Below are 18,354 nucleotides of genomic sequence, written 5' to 3'. Positions count from 1 at the left end.
GTTGAGAAATTACCAAGAATTCAACATTGGATTTTACATCTTACTGATACTGTAAATGAAAAATGAACCAAGCTCGGAACTGAACAGAAAAAGAGCAAGATTGATGACATTAGCAGAAATCAATCAGTGCCAATTATACAGTAATCACATACTTCTTCCAAAACAACATATTGTTTTAGTAACATTAATATTCTTTGGGTGGTGTCACATGGCTATACATCATGAAATACTGAATTCTTCAAAAAATTAAACTTGCTGGTCAGGCAAAAAAAAAAGATAATAGAGACATATGATGAGCACAATGCCTGCAATATACAAGGAAAAATGCAAAGGGGATAAAATTATACATAGCGGGGTATGGCTAGGTGGCGCAGTGGATAGAGCCCTGGTCCTGGAGTCAGGAGTACCTGGGTTCAAATCCAGCCTCAGACATTTAATGATTACCTAGCTGTGTGGCCTTGGACAAGCCACTTGACCCCATTGCCTTGCAAAAAATCTAAAAAGCAGGAATTATACATAGGGGACAATGATTAATTTATGGTTAATCTATGGGTTCCATTGGTATCCATAAAATCCGCAGAGATCTACCACTACCACTACCAATACTCAGTACATTGAATGGATCTTCTCTGAAGGGTTTATGGAAGGATATGGACAAGAGTTATACATTAAGAAGACATTGATGTATCATCTGTACTACATCTGTACTGTACATCTGTACTACATGTTCAAGAAATAAGCAAGTTGATAATTTCAGAAATTGATAGTATAGAAATAAGAATTGGCAGAAATTTGTGATTAGCAAATATGATGGAAATAAAAGATCAAAAATGAACTTGATAAAAAATGTAGGTCCCATAAATAGAAAAGAGATGTCAGAAAGAGGAGGCTCAGGTACAGGAACAGAAGGATGAGTTTAGATTAGATTAATATTGTTCAAACTATTTGCTATGTATGTTGGATTAGCCTTCTAGGTGAATTCAGTAGACCTATGCCCTCTGATATAAGGGGTGGTCTAGAATGGTCTTCCTAATCTAAATTGTGCTTAGAGAATGGCAAACTCATATCCACCCTAGAAGTAGCAAGTGCAGTGGATATAGTACCAAGTCTAGAGTCAGGAAGATGTGATTTTTGACATTTACAAACCATGTGTCCTTGGACAAATCACTCATCTTCTCTCATCTTCAGTTTACTAATTTGTAAAAGAAGGATAACAATAGCATCAATTTCACAGTGTTGTTATGAAGATCAAATACAATGACATATTGTATGCAAAACTCTTTGTAAACTTTAAAATGTTATAGAAACATTATCTTTATTACTGTCATCATCATCACCACCACCATCAGGAGATTGGAGCTAGGCAACTGAGCAGAACAGGATAGAGAGAACAGAGCTTTCAACTTGAGCTTTAAAAAACCTGAAATTATCATATACATAAAATTAGTCTATGAACTTTTCCCCCCTCCTTTCTATTCACATGATCACCGGGGCAAGGCAAGAGGGAAGAGATGAAAGAACCAAAGGAAACAGACTGGAGCTGACTACTTGATAAAAATGCCTCCCTTCTACACAGTTGGTCTGGCTGACTGGTGTCATTTGTTATTCCCTTTCCCCCTATGATTGCTTCTTTACAACATTTCCATCTATTATTATTCCTTGATCAAGGATGTTCTTAATGTTTATCATAGAGCCTGTATAAGACTATTGGGGCTGGGAGTAGGTACCACACAATGTGACTTAAGCACAGCCCTGCCTCAAAACAATAATAAATTCTCCTATAGATGTCAAAATTTCCTTGATTGGTAATTCATTTCCTTAGATTTAGTATAATCACTTCATTGACTTCCTATTTGATATTTGACACTCTATTTCAAGTACCTTAAAGAAAATAAGTCTTCTAGGTCTCAGACCTCCTAGAGCAACTTTGTTATTGTTTTGTGTGTGTGTGTGTGTGTGTGTGTGTGTGTGTCTGACCCTGTGAACTCATTGGTTTTCTTGGCAAAGATCCTTGGATGGTTTGATATTTCCTACTTCAGTTCATTTTCCAGATGAGGAAAGTGAGGCAAACAGAATTGCCCAGAGTCACAAAGCTAATAAGTGACTAAATGTAGATTTGAACTCATGAAAATATGAGTCTTCTTGACCTCAGGTCCAGCACTCTATCCATTGTACCACCTAGCTGTTTCTTGCATTCATATGGATTCACCACACTCTAAGGACAGTTTAGGATATGAAGACCATTCTAGAGTCTCTCATAATCATTGAATGCAGTAGAAGGTTGATAAATTAAAGGCAGCTCTAGAGAAATAAATAACTGAGGGTGAGGATAATGAACTCATGGTCACTGGAAGTCTTCTAGCAAAGGCTAACTGATCATTGCCAGGGATGTTGTAGAGGAGAGATTCTTTGTCAAGTCCAGGTTTTGTGGGCCTAGATAACCTTTGAGCCCCCTTCAAGATAGATATTGTTGCTCAGAACACAATAAAGGGAGGCTTGGTCTCCTTCACAATTTTGCCTTGGGTCAAACTATTATGTTTAGATTCCACAAGTCATACTGTTCTCTCCAAAATGGTTTCTTTTATTTTGGCCCTTGTTCAGATTTTTCAGACACAGCTAAACTGTAATGCAGCTGAGACTCATATATATTTCTCCAGGGTATTATGACCTTATCCATCTAGGGATGCAGGGATTTATTTGAGGTTATTTCAATTTCCTAAGCTACACAGGATCATCTGGTATAAAATAACCATTCTCTCATAGTGGATGGAAATTGGCTATGTTAATACTGCATTATAAAGTACAGGAGCAGCATAACCACTAAGGTGAGGCTATAGGACAAGGAAATAATACCGGATTTGAAATCAGTGAATCTGGGTTTTTAATCCTGGTTCTGCTATTTACTAGAAGTATAACTCTGAACAAGTCACCTAATGTCTTCCAACTTTCTCATCTTTCAAAATGATTTGGAGCAGATGACTAATGAGGTGACTCTATGGAGTGAAGGGTAAGTCACAGCATGAGTTTAGAAGTTTTTTGTCCTTCATTTTTGAAGACCATGACACCAGGGAGATGATGCCATGACAAGCACGTGAATTGGATTTGAGTGAGGAGGCTGTGCTAAGTCACCAGTCTCACTTTCTCCTCCAGAGCCATCTGGGTTCAATGATCAGATATGAATCAAGATGACTAGAGATGGCCCTAGATGCAAGGCAATAAGAGTTAAGTGACTTGCCCTAGTTCACACAGCTAGCAAATGTCTGAGACTAGATTTGAACTCAGGTCCTCCTGACTCCAGGGTCAGTGTTATCTCCACTGTGACACCTAATTGCCCCATGAGACTAGAAAGAAGGGAATTGAACTATAAAAGCTGGTGTGGGGAAAGAAGGCAGGAAGTATTTGTTGTACATATTCATGGCAATGTTGCAAAAGAGCTAAGGAGCAAGTATGTACTAGGAGAAACATCCTCAGGAAGAACCCAGAAGTAGGTGAGATATCGCAACAGGAAAATCAAGGGAAAAAAGAGTTGACCCCAGGAGCCAGAAGTAGATATTCATCAGAACCAGAAGTAGCTATTGGCCAGAGAGTTGACAATGTAGGCTATAAACATACAAGAGAGTTCCATAAGGATAAACAAAGATTATCTGTTTTTGTTATTCAGTCATTTCAGTCATATCTGACTCCTTGTGACCCCATTTGGGGTTTTCTTGGCAAAGATACCCCCTTTCCAGTTCATTTTATAGATGAGGAATCTGAAGCAAATATGGTCAAGTAACTTGCTCAGGGACATAAAGCTAGTAAGTGTCTGCGGCCACATTTAAACTCATGAAAATGAATCTTCCTGACTTCAGGCCTGCACTGTCTAACTATCCAGTAGTTTCTATAAGTACATACTTTATATAGCCAAAAAAATCTAGTTCCCATATCTCATAATTACTTATTTTATAATGCCAGATCTCATGTGGTATGGTAAAGACCCAAAGCCTTATGGAGGTGGAGGCAAGAGGGCAATTTTCAAACCTTACCTAAAACTCACAAATGCCTTTGGCATTGTGGAAAGGTAGATAGTTATAGACAGATAGAAAGGTAGAAATATAATAAGAGATAATAAGAGACAGACAGATAATAGAGACAGATAATAGAAAGATGATCAGTGGAAAGATTTACATGAAATAATGAAGAATAAAAATGAGTAGAACTAAAAGAACACTGTATATAGTAACAGCAATATTCTTTGAAGACCTTCAGTGACTAAATTACTTAATTATTATAAATACCCAAATTAACTACAAAAGACTTATGAATAAAAACATTATCTGTATTCACAGAAAGAACTGATAAATAGAAGTATGTATAGAATAATTTTATATATTATATATATACCTATATATTTATGTAGATATAGATATAGATACCTAGTAGTTTTCTCTATGGTGGGGTTGGGGTGGAGGGGAGAAAAATATTTACATGATAATTTTGTTGCATATTTGAAAGGAGTAGAGTAGATTTGCAATTTCATGTAAAATCATATTTTATTGTACTTTGTTATGAAATTCTTTTTATCTCATAAATTAAAAAGAAAAATGATAGAGTTCATTAAAGATTTTAAGTTCTATTTGTATTATTTATAAATATAGTACTTATGTTAAATATTTATTAACTATTTACTATGTGCCAACCACTGTGCTTAAATGTTAGGAATATAAAATAAAAGTAAGCAATACAATCCCTACATTCAAGAAGTTTATGTTCCAATGGGGAAAGGTAACATAAAGAGGGATTAGAAAAAGGAAGGTAAAGATATAATCAGATGAATTACATATGGGAGGGAGGCCTTCATCTGGACAAAACAAAATAAAGTTTACTTTTCAGAACTCAGGATGATTTCAAAGGTAGAGATTGCATTTCCAGTTGTAAGAAGGTAGGGTCGAAAACTGGAGCAAACTTTATTTGGAAAGAACTGAAAAAGAACTTTGCCCATGGAGTCAAAGGATGGAGCCTGGCTTGGCAAAGGCCAGATAGAAATATTGGCATCAATGGAATGAAAGACAAGTCATTCTTTCTCCCAATTCCCCCAAAAAAGATTTGGGTAAAAGCAAGGAAAACTTCAGATAAAATGGTCTCAACTCCTTAGTTATAAGGGATCTTTCTTGTCAATACTGCTCACTTTTTTGGGATATTCAGACACACACACACACACACACACACACACACACACACACACACACACACACACACACACACACTTCTCAAGGGCTAATAAAATAAATCTTATCAGACTTTCTTTGAAAAAATCAGAGCAAAGTCTTTCCTCTCTCTAACCAACCCCACCCCCACCCCCCACAATCACCACTATCCTGTCTATTTATCTCTAGTTCTCCAATGCCCAAGGGGAAACTTGTATCAAAACTAGAGACCATTATTAAGACGTTTGAAAATTTTTTTATTAAAAATTATATACCACATCGATATAGAATTAGGAACTTGAAGAAGATATTAAAAAGCCATCTAACAAATAACATTTCCTAAGATTACAGAAAATGCAGCAAATATAACTAGAGCTAGATGTCCCCCCTGCCTTGGAAAAAAGATGAAGAAGGCTATGTTGGAGAAATACATTTGAAGTCAATTTAGCCATGCTTTTCAGCATGGCCAATACTTCTGTCCATTGAACCCTAGTAAAATAGACCACATATTTTTTATTTTAAAATATAAAGAAAAAGATCCAAAACTGATTGTTGGAATTATTATAGTAAAGCAATATTGCCCTGTCCTCTTAGAAGTTAGCAATGGACTTTACCATGATTTTCCTCTCCTTGGGTTGTCTGCTATATTGTCAACTAAGCAAGGCTATCACAGAGTCTTCCCTATATTCATCACTCTTATCAATAGACATTTATTAAGCACTTGTTGGGCACATTTGACTAACCCACTCCTCCTCTTGAACCAAGAAAATTTGCTTTCAGGAAAGGATCATTTAGCACCTTAATGTGAATTAATGACATAGTATTTTCCACTCAGTGAAATTTCCATTTTATATACCAACTGAGAACCTCAGTTCATACTATATTGAGGGAATACAACTCATTTTCTCCTTTTGTTCAATTCACAGTCTTTTTAATTCACTCTATTTTCTTCCTTCTGTCCTCCAATCTCTAATGAAGAGAAGACTATTTCCTCATAAATCCAACCCCACTACTTGTATCTTTCATTCCAAAACCCTTCCTATCTTCTGACAGACTGATATTATCATCACCATCACCAACACTATCATCACCATCATTATTACCACCTCATCATTATTTTCTCTCCCCCTCCCCTCCTCTCTCTCTCTCTCCTCTCTCCTCTCTCCTCTCTCCCCTCTCCCCTCTCCCCTCTCTTCTCTCTCTCTCTCTCTCTCTCTCTCTCTCTCTCTCTCTCTCTCTCTCTTTCTTTCCCTCTTTCTCATCTTTTCTTTGTATCTTCAAAATCTCCCTCTCTATGGTCCTCCTCTAACTACAGAAGTGCATATCTCCCCATCCTTTAACAAAAAACTTCTCTTTATTCAATAAGAAAGAAAAGTCCTTGTACACAGCAAAAATATTTATAATAGCCCTTTTTGTCATAGCAAAAAACTGCAAATAAATTTCTATCAACGAGAGAATGGCTGACAGTTGTGGTACTATGAACATTATAAAATTTGTATGGCCCATGCAGAATAAAATGAAGGCCTAGAAAATAATCTATGCATTAACTACAACATCATAAATGTCTGTTCTTCAAGATACCATATCTCTTCTTTTCAAAGGCAAACTTTATTCTATTCTTTTTGTTTCTGCCCTTACTCAAATTTTTGCAACCTGGCTTCTGAAACTTTTCTCTCAAAGAGACCAATGATCTAATTGCTGTATGGAGTATGGATTAGAGAGAGAAGTGGCAGTTTTCTGCTTCAATAGACTAGTCAGAAGGCAATGCAGATTGAGTTACTAATTGCAGAACCTAATGACCTTTTCTTCATCCTCATTTTTAATTAGTTCTATACAGCATTTGACTCTCCTAACTTCTCTCTCCTGAAACTATCTGAGTTTCATGTCACGATCCTTTCTTGTTTCTCTTCCTACCTCTTTGATCACCTCTAAATCTGCTTTCTGGATCATATTCATATCATATCTCCTAAAATGTAGGTCATTCCAAGTCATTCCCCCTATTCAGTAAACTTTAGTGACTCCCATTGTTTCTGAAATAATGATTTTGTTTTACTTTCTTTTTTGAATGGAAAGAGGTGAAAAGGGGAAAAAATGATTATTATTAGTAGAGGAAAAAGAAGTTTAAATCAGCCCTTGCCCCAGAACAAATCCTTCCCCAGAATCAAGGTGCAAATCACATCTCAGCTGTTTCATGAAACTTTCTAGAACAAAACAAACTTTTTCTTGATTCGCTATTTTCTCTTCAGTATAAAATATTTTCTGAAATATCCATCTTTCCTTTAGGGAAAAAAAGGTGACTTCTGATGACTAAGAAAAGAGATTCTCTCAGACAGAAGCCAGGCTAGATTTGTTTTGACAACAATGAAAGGTAAGGAAGAAATCAGCCTTAAAACTTTTGTAGGGTTTTCCCTATTTATAAGTGAGTAAAGTACAAGTAAAGCACACCAGGCTCATGTGTGGACGTGCATATTGTTCTCCTATTGTTTCACTTATGCATTCCCTCTCTCTCTAGTAAAACTCTGAATCATTCAAATTCAATAACTTGTCTTTACAGTTTCTATTCTAATCCCATAGAACCTAGCATAGTGTCAAGTTTACAGTAGGTGATTAACAGCTATCTAACCACTTGTTTTATGGTCATTCAAAAACTGTACTACTCTTTTGTTACAGAAGCTTACTCTGGCCATTGAGAAAAAATAATAATAGATGACATTTTATATAGAACTTAAAGATTTACAAAATTGTTTACCTATATTATCTCATTAGGACCTCACAGGAAATCTTTCCAGGTATGACTACTATCACCATTTGGTTAATGGGGGAAAGGAGACTCAGTGAGGTTGCCACATGCCATGGTTACCCACCAAGCAAATACTAGGGACAGGATCCTAACTCAGTTCTCCTCAAATGCCAACTCCAATATCCATTCCACTGTACCATAAGGAGTCATGTTCCTGGCATCTTATTCCTATTTCCCTCCTAAATTACTAAAATCTCATATGCAGATCTTGTATCTTTCATTGAAGAAAAAATAAAAGAGTTCTCTTGACCACCTGCAATCTCTCCCAAAGATCTTAGATGCATTTCTGTTTCTGATTTTTTTTTGCTGAGAAGTGTTTCTAATCATCTAATATTTCAGGGGGGTTGGAGTGAATACACCTATTTCCCTTTAAATTTCATTAAATGAAGAATCAGGATTACATCTGTCTGATGCTCAAACAATTTTTAATGGAACCAAAATCCTCTAAGGATTATCTCAAATCCAAGTAATATTCTTAAGTGTGCTGGGACCAGGATGTTGCCAGATAGCTGTGTGACTACAGATATGTCCCTCTATCTCCTTAAAGGGACTCTACACCAAAGAAGTCTGATTCTGAGGCCATTGTTTCCTCTTAAGCATTTCAATATCTTTTATGAAAAAGTATACTAATCAAAATTCAAAGTAACTACAAACAAATATAAGCAGCTCTTAGATGAAGGAAATTCAGAGAGTGATTATATCTGGTCTGGTCTGCTTAATCTCAACCTCATCTGGATCTCTAAATGTCTAGCCTAACTCTGAGTTGAACTTTTTCCCTTAAACTTGAGATTTTTTTATGGAACAACCTGACATATGTGTGTATATATATATAGACATAACACATGTACACATCTATGTATGTAGGCATAAACAAAATATGTCTACATGCATGACATACATGTACACGCACTGTGTGTATACATATAAATAAGCAAACTTATATGCATGTATGACAATCCCACATATACAAATATACTTATGTGCAAATATACATACTATACATATATGCATTTACACACATGTGCAAATGTTTGTATGCATAATTTATAGCTTATTCTTTTTATCAATCAAGCTAGATTCATTTATCCATTCCTTCCTTCACTGAATTCCTCAAGTCTTACTTTTCAAATGCCCCTGGAATTCTAGTTAATTCTCTTTGTGTATTTTGGAGTTTAGTCTTTTTTAGATGAAAATTGCAGAAACTCAAATGAACCAGAAACTCTCTGACCCTCCCTCCCCATTCTCATTCTTCCACCCAGAGGAAAAATATAAATCTAAATAATGAATGGGAGTATAGTGTAGTAAAAAAAGTTTCTTATACAAAGTTCCATAAGGACAGGGACTATATCATGTTCATACTTTATATCTGCCCAAACCTCAGTACCCAGCAAAGTGTTCTGCAGACATCACTGTATATTGAATTGAACCAAGGTAGGAGATGTCTAGTCTCTGTTTTAACATAACCCTAAGCAAATCATTTTACTTCTCTGAGCATCGTCTATAAAGTGGATTCAAGTAGACAACTGAGTATTGTGGAAAGAACATTGTATCTGAAATCTGTAGCAATGTAGTAGCTATGTAGCAATGTATCCTTGGTCAAGTTATTTAAACTCAGTTGGCCTCAGTTTCCTCATCAGTAAAGTAGGAATAATTATAGCATCTACCTTGCAGGCTTGCCATGAAGAGCAAATGAGATAATAATTGCAAAGTGCATAGCATAATGACTACCTTATCATAAGCACTCTATCAATGTCAGTTACATCTTTACTACTATCATCATCATCATCATTATTATCATCATCATTAGCTAGATGGTGCAATGAGTAGGACACTGGGCCTGGAGTCAGGAACAAGTGGAATTCAAATGTGCCTTCAGATATTTTGTAGCTATATGACCCTAATGAGATGATATTTGTAAAGCACTTAAGATAGTGTCTGGCACATGGTGGGTATTCAATAAATGTTTGTACAATGCTTAAATTTTACATCTAAAATCGCAGTAGGATTTGGATACTAATAAATTCACTACTTATTGTTTATTCTTTATTTGTCTTTTGGATATAACAATCTCCTGTTTTTCTGTGTGTATTATTTGCTTGCGTTTGGTGGTGGGAATATTTAAGACTCCAGAATCCTTATTTCCTTGATGAAGACAGCAGATTCATTGGACTGTGTGTGATGTATTTATATGTTATTTTGAAAGCAATCTTCTCATATGGATGCATAATGGGTCACAGTAAAAATGGAATTATTCCAATGTAATATGGCAGGTGGCATTCTGGAAATTCAGTTGTAAGTTGAAGTAAAAACCAGTAGAGTAATGATCATCACTTGCCACTGTCATTTTCCTATTATAACTTTTTGTTCTGAGTTTATTTCAACAAGTTAACTTAAAGTTGTCTAGTTCTATGATTACAGTTTTTAAAATCTTGTGCCTAGAATTTATATTCATAGCTACCTTACTATAGGGTAGAAAAATGAATGTTTATCTTTATGCAAAATATTTACAGGCAAAGTTTTATAGTTTATGCTTTTAAAAAATCACTTAAATAAAAAATTGTCAACAATTCTTTAAGAATAAGTAAATAAATAATTTTTTGCTCCCTTCTCTTCCCCTCTCACATTTTCAAAGGTCTTCATATGGTTCAGTAGGGCACTTTACAATTTGCAACATGCTTTTATAACATGTATGGAATAGAAAAACTTCAAAGGTTGTCAAGTCCAACATCCTCATTTAAGAGAAGAAGAAATAGAAGGGTTAAGATTTGAATTTAGGGGCGGCTAGGTGGCGCAGTGGATAAAGCACCAGCCTTGGAGTCAGGAGTACCTGGGTTCAAATCCGATCTCAGACACTTAATAATTACCTAGCTGTTTGGCCTTGGGCAAGCCACTTAACCCCATTTGCCTTGCAAAAAACCTAAAAAAAAAAAGATTTGAATCTAGATCTTATTACCTTCAAGGCCAACATTCTCCTCACTATATCATGATAGAAATTAATCCAAATGTCAAGAGATGATATCAAAATTGTGTGGGTCTCAAACCTATGTCTCCCATCTCTTGGTCCAGTATTCCTACTCTTTGTTGTTGTTTGTATTTAGTTTCCAAAGAGGACAAAGGACATCCCAGGGTGATTTCTTTTTTTTCTCTTTTAAAAATTTTTTTAAAAATTTAAGTCAATGGGGTTAAGGGACTTGCCCAAGGTCACCTAGCTAGGCAATTATTAAGTGTCTGAGTTCAGATTTGAACTTAGGTCCTCCTGATTCCAGGGCCTGTGCTCTATCCACTGTACCATCTACCTGTACCCCCCCACACACACCCACCGCCTGGGTGATTTCTTGACTTGTTTATGAACTGTTTTTAAGTGAGTCAGAGTTGTACAAAAGTGTAACCTCTCTCTTCCTAAGTAATTAAAAAAACAGTAACAAAAGTCAGGACAATTGGCCATGGTTTAGAATGCTGTGGATGACCTTGGCATCTTCAATGCCTAACCAAACTCTTAGTGTTCCATAGCATCTGCTCCAGCCACTTCCATGGTCACTGGTACAAATCATTCTCATCCCTCCATTCTACCAGAGGAAATCTTCACATGCTTGTTGTAGAGACCCACTAACTTACTAAAGGTTTGGAGACCTTTTATTGATTTAGACCCCCTGTCAAGATGGTTTTACCAAAGTGTGACCACTACTTAAGAATAGTTTCTTAGTGCCACAGGTAAGAGTTGAGTATCATGTGGACCCCAAAGATGAATGAGCAGTCTTAAAAAACCTTGGCAAGCCCTCACACCAGAAATGCTATTCTTCCTTGAAAACCCTAAACATTCTGACTCTATGCTACTTTGAGAAGGCAAGAATTTCCTTTCCTATTCCCCTACCCCCACCCATACTCCCACCTGAAATCACTACAACTAAGCAGTTGACTTTTCCTGAACTTAGTTTCTGGGATCATAAGTTTATATCTAGAAGGGGGCCCCAAAAACCACCTCATCAATAAGGAAACAGAAACAGAAAACTTAAAGTGATTTGCCAAGATGACAAAGACAGCAAATGACAGAACTAAAATTTTCCCCCAGCTTTTCTTACTCTGAATCCAGTACACTCTCACCTTCAATTTTATTCAACAAATGTTCAAGTAAAGATACTAACATTTATGTCACAGGACAGTTCTGAAGGTCCAAAGGAATGATGTATAGCAACTACTCTGTAAACCTTACAATGCTATACAAATGTTTTATGATTACTTTTCTTTTTAATAATAATTTTTTATTATATCTAAGATTTATAAACCACCTATTGTGAGCCAGACATTATCCTACACTCTTTACAAATATTATGTTCAGTGACTCTGAGCTCAGACAATCTTGTTTCAAATCCAACTTCTGATATTTCTTCGATGAGTCACAACTTTATTAGACCTTGATGTACTTATCTGTAAAATGAAGGAATTGAACTAGATAACATGGAAGATCACTTGTAGCTTTAACTGTATGTTAAGCTATGTGATTCTATTATTACTATATATACTATTATTATTATTATTATTATTACATGACTAATGTTATTAATGTTATATAGCAGCTAGGTGGTGCAGTGGATAGAGTACTGGGTCTGAAGTCAGGAAGACTCATCCTCCTGAATTCAAATCTGGCCTCAGACACTTACTAACTGTGTGACCCTGGAAAGACACTTAACTCTGTTTGCCTCAGTTAAAATGATCTGGAAAAGGATATGGCAAACCATCCCAGTATATTTGCCAAGAAAACTCCTAATTGGGTCACTAATAAAAAGTCAAAAATTAGACATCAATATCATTCCTTTCACATTAGAAGTGGATCTAATAACAAAACTGAACTAAAGAGAGGTTAAGTGACTTGTCCAGGTTCAAACAGCTAGTATGAGGAGGATTCAAATCCAGGTTTTCCTGGAGAGAGACCCAATGCCCTAGCCTCTATAAGATAATATTCTACAAGAAGCTTTTCCTGATCCCCCCTCAAATGCCTTCCCTCTCAAACTAGTTTGTATTTAAGTATTTTATAAATGTATACATAGACATAAAAACTTTATACATAAATGTATAAATCAATGAAGTTTAATGAAATGTATAAAACTTCATTGATTCACCCTCACAGAAAATCTTGGCATTTTATAGATTATGTTATTGCAAAGAGAAGAGACAGAACACAATAGTGATGAAGGCAATGTGTGGCAAAGAGTGCTGGACCAATCATAGATATCCTCTCCAAACATATTGAATAAAAGGAAAGATGACCACCAGAAGGCAATGTCAATAGATTAGAGCACTTCACTGAGTGGTAATAGTTTGTTGCTAACTTGGAAGGAAAGTTTAGCCAATGCAAGATTGAAAACATAGAGTAGAAAAGGAATGAATAGGTTTCAGAGATCTGCATTTGCTCATGTGGGCCAGAAAACTCACAAAGATCAATATTGGTTTGAAAGAAATAATGGGGAAAATAGAAGCTACCAAATGAAAAATGAGAACTCCATAACATTTACCAGTAGAACAATTTATTCTTCCCTAAAGAAGGCAGTATATAACTACATCTAAATGAAGCTTAGAGAGATGCAGGATTCTTGGTTCAGTAAAAAGGCAGATGAAATTCCATTTTACTTTGATAGTTACAATCCAAAGCACTTTATGATGTCCTGAAGGGTATTTATGAGCCAAAGTTCTATGTTTTATCTCAGCTACTCACTGCTGATGAAGGTACTTGGATTATTGAGGAGGACACGATCATGCATAGGTGGGCTTCCATATTATTCTCAACAGACCATCATCAACCAGTGCTTAAGCCATTGACCATTTACTTCAGAGTGAAGTCAATCCCTTTTTTAGCCAAACTTTCAACTGAATAAGATTTTGTTTGCCAAAGTACCTGATGCTGATTGTATTCTAGCTGAGACTTACATGGGGATCCACTGATCTAGAAAAGTTGAAATCTTCTGGGTTATATGGCAAGAAGAGGAATTCAAAGAGGTCTCCTTTGTTCATCTCTATAAAGGAAATAGAAATAGATGGCTCTGTGACAATCATAATTGGGTCTCTCGCTTAGTCATTGCAAGCAAGATGCTTGCCATATTCCTTCTTAATAGGTTGATCCTTTATCTGAAAGAAGTGCATTCACCCCAGAGCCAGTGTGGCTTCAGAAAGAGCTGAGGAACAGTCAATATGGTGTTTGCTTCCTGACAACTCCAGGAGAAATGCCAGGAGTAAAACAGAGGTCTGTACACAACATTTGTTGATATAACCAAGACCTTTGATACTGTCAGTCATGAGGACTTATGGAAGATCATGACAAAATTTGGTTGCCTGGACAAGCTCTTGCACTTTCCCAATCACTGATGGAGTGAAACAAGGCTTCATGATTGCACTCATGCTTTTTAGCATGATGTTTTTCAGCAATGTAGGCAAAGATGAAATGAAAATGAAAATGGCTTCAAGGTCAGCTTCCACACTGATTGTAAATTGCTTAAATTGAATTGAATTGAATTGAATTGAATTGAATTGAATTGAATTGAATACCACAAGCTACATGAAGATTTGGTGCTCAACTTTTTGTTCACCGATTGTACAATTAGTGCAGACTCTGAGGCTGAGTTGCAACAGAGTATAGACCAATTCTCTGCTGTTTGTGCTAATTTTGTCTAACAACATTAAGAAAACAGAAGTCTTCCACCATCCAGCACCACACCATCCATATGTGGAACCATTGATTATAGTAAATGGAGACATTTTGAATGCTGTAGATATCACTTACCTTGGCAGTATATTTTCCAGATCTATCCACAAAGATGATGAGGTTGACTTGGTGTTTAAGAGTCTCCAAAGGAAAGTGTTGGAGAGAGGAACTATTAGACTATGAAACTGTCTACAGAACTGTTGTGCTAGTTTCATTATTGTATGTCCATGAAATCTGTACAGTATACTAGGAAATTGAATCACTTCCATTTGAATTGCCTTAGGAAGATTCTGAAGATCACCTGGCAAGATAAGACACTGAAGTCCTTTCTCAAGCCAAACCGACAAACATTCAATCTCTACTGAAGAAAGCTCAGTTCAAACTGGTTGGCCTCATTGCTCAAATGCCAAATGTACATTTGCCTAAAAAAGTGTAGAGTGAGAGAACTCACTCAAGGCAAGCACTCACATGGAGGTCAGAAATGATAAAAGGAGATTATCAAGATCTCTCTGAATTACTTTAGAATCAATTGTGAGAAATGGAAAACACTGGCACAGGAATGCCCCACATGGCATGCCCACATCAAAGTTGTTGTGTTCTATGAGTGAAGCAAAATTTCAGTAGTTCAAATGAAACATCTCAAAAGACATCTTTATTCTAAAAGTTCATATGGACTATTTGTCCCCATTCTGTAGTAGAGCATTCTAAACTCAATTTGGTTTGATCAGCCACACTATAGCCATAATCCTGACACGGTGATATCATTTTGATCCTTTTCAAGGATGAACAACACCAACTAATTTATGCCATGGACATTTTTATGCATACTTGCCTGTACCATTGGCATATTAGTTCCTTCCAAGTGGGGATTACTTTCTTCTTTATACTTTATCCAAAGCAATGGGTGCAGTGCTAGTCAAATATGTATAGTGATAGCTTAATAAATACTTGCTTATAGATTGATTATTGATTGCATCATACTGCATCTCAAGCAGCTTAATTGGGAAATCTAATAAATACAAAAATAAATCTGGTACTAGAGATATTGAAGAAAAATTGAGTTTTAACAGTAGGAAGAAGTCTCCAAGTGATAGGAACAAACTACATATCACACATTACTCAGGTTTCTCCTTTGCAAGTGAAGAGAGTTTCCTTAGGAAGCCTTAGATCTAGTTTAGTTACGGTAATCACATGTGCTTCTTATAGAAGGTGCCAGTTCCCCAATGAATAAATCTGGAGTAGCAAAGGCTGGCGACAGAGTAGAAGTCTCTTGTGTTCTGCCATATCACAGTCCCTAATCCCAAACATTCAGAAATCTAGGAAAAGCATTCCAACCTGGGTCCTTTGTTTGTATTATTGATCCAAATGCTTCCTATTGGTGGATCATTTCTAGAAGCAACTGTGCAAGGTCTCAATATTACTAAGAAATTTCTAACAAGTAAATGACCCAACAATGAATTTAGGTTCCTCATCCTGCATAGGATGGAAGATTGAACTAAATCAGAGGTGTCAAACAAGTGGTCATGTGGCCCACAATATTGTCCAGTTCTACCTGAACCAGATTAAAATGTTATTTGTACATATTTAATAAAATTAATAAAAATATAATAAAATATAGATAATTTTAATTTGTGACTTTCCAAGTCAATATGCAGTCAGCAGGGATTGTTATCTATGATTCAAAGCCCCTCATTTCCATTTGATTTTTACATCCTCACATGTAAAAATTGTTGTTCAGTCATTTCAGTCATGTCCAACCCCATGTAACCCCACTGGTGGTTTTCTTGGCAATGAAGTTGGAATGATTTGCCATTTCCTTCTTTAGTTCATTTCACAGATGAGGTAACTGAGGCAAAGACTGTCTTTGCCATTTTCTTCTCTAGTTCATTTTACAATCACTGGACTAGATGATCTCTAAAGGAACTTCCAGCATTCTAAAACCATTTCACACTTATAAATGTTATTAGGAGGCAGTGTGACTTCGATTGGATAGACATGGAGACAGAAAATTCGGCCACATTTGAATGCTTGTCATCTCAGTTTCTCCTTTTATGAATCAGATGATCTGAGAGGCAGAATAATTTCAATAGAAAGAACATTGACTTTCAAGTCAGAGGATGGGGTTCAAATCCTGATTTTCCTATTTACTCCCCATGTAACCTAGGAAAAATCACAGCATCTCTGAGCCTCCATTTCCTTTTCTGAAAAAGAAAAGTCTTAGATCAGACAACCTCTAAGGCCTTTTCTAGTTCTATGTCTGAAGCTATGAATGTTTTCAACTCTATTTTCCTATGTGCTTACTATGTAGAACTTTAGAATCATGTTCTTTGAGTGTGTCAGGTTGCTAACCTTGAGCATTTGAACATCTCTTAATCACACTAGCAAGATGTTTCAGCAATTCTGATTATTTTTAAAGTAATAAGGGAACCCTGACTGTTGTTCCTTTTTAAGGCAATTAAGTTTCTTTATTGATGACTTGAAATAGCTAGGTGCTTCAGTAGATTCTGCCATAGAGCAGAATAGGTAGCACTAGATCCAAAGTCAGTAGGACTTGAGTTTAAACCCAATCTCAGACACTCAGATAAGTCACTTGACCCTGTTTATTTCAGTTTCCTCATCTGTAAAATGAGTTGGATAAATTAATGGCAAACCGTTCCAGTATCTTAGCCAAGAAAACCTCAAATGGGGTCACAAAGAATCAGACATGACTGAAATAAATGAATAACTGATGATTTCCTTCATATAGTAGATCAGAGTAGATGCTATGTGTGTTCATGCTAATTTTCAGAAACTTGAAAGCTATCATTGCCAATTGCAGGAAAAATAATTTTCATGGCCTCTTTATTCCCTTTTTAGCATTCATTCCTCCTGAAGTAGGGTGTTATGCACTCAATTTGCCTTGCCTAACCAAGGTTTGTTTTCTATGGTGACCCAAATGTTCAGTTTCTTAGATTCTTTTTGACCTATTCTTCACTCCCAGCCCACATCAATCTATGTCCCATCTCCTCAAGTCTTCATTCTCTGTTGAGATATTCTGTAAGTAATTAGTACCAAGGTGTAAATGACTGATAATGGTCAAAGTGTTCCACCTTCCAGACAACATTTGCATTTTAACAAGGGCCTTTAATATATGAACCCAATGGAGTCATGAGAAATCCAGTTCATTGCAGGCCAATGCAGAAGAGATTAGGGAAATTTCAATCCTTCACAACTCATCATTTAACATATTTTATTTATTAATTTGTCTACCCCCATGACCAGTTCAGTAGCCAATTTAAAATTGCCTTGAAATGTAATTGATTTGAATGTTACCTTATAGACTCATAAAATGATTTGGGAACCTAGAAATGCTACTTTATAACAGAGAATCTATGACCCAGAGCAGGAAAGTGACTTTTTAAGGTCAACCTCCTAATTATATGCAGAATAGAAATGGAACCTGGATTCCCAATGCTTTCTCTAAATGCTTGCCCTTAGTCTCATTAGTCAAATCAAAGGATGAACTATATTCCAATCATAGGATTCCATATGACGTCCTCCAGTCCAATAGAAGTAGCTGCTAAAAAGTTACTGAAAATTCCTTTTTTCCTTCTTTTCTCTAGGTTCTAAGAGACCTTCCCCTGGTCCCAATAGACTATTGTAGCCATTACTTTTTTTTAGGATTTTTTTTGCAA

General features: G+C 36.1%; 1 long non-coding RNA gene across 3 annotated transcripts in view; it reads right to left on the bottom strand.

Annotated features, from left to right (window-relative positions):
- The window catches only part of LOC141502416 (uncharacterized), a 293,674-nt gene that overhangs the window by 98,076 nt on the left and 177,244 nt on the right, over window positions 1-18,354 (bottom strand). Inside the window, exon 4 of one of the 3 annotated variants that reach the window (XR_012472522.1) lies at window positions 13,909-13,994. The exons of the other annotated variants lie outside the window; for them this stretch is intronic. This is a non-coding gene — a long non-coding RNA (uncharacterized LOC141502416). The remainder of the gene's footprint in view (window positions 1-13,908; window positions 13,995-18,354) is intronic. 3 annotated transcript variants of the gene reach the window in all.

Source organism: Macrotis lagotis, chromosome X, assembly GCF_037893015.1.
Source record: "Macrotis lagotis isolate mMagLag1 chromosome X, bilby.v1.9.chrom.fasta, whole genome shotgun sequence".
NCBI classification, from domain to species: Eukaryota; Metazoa; Chordata; class Mammalia; order Peramelemorphia; family Peramelidae; genus Macrotis; species Macrotis lagotis.
The sequence above is the reverse complement of the archived record's forward strand: the minus strand, read 5'-3'. Positions and strand labels throughout refer to the sequence as shown.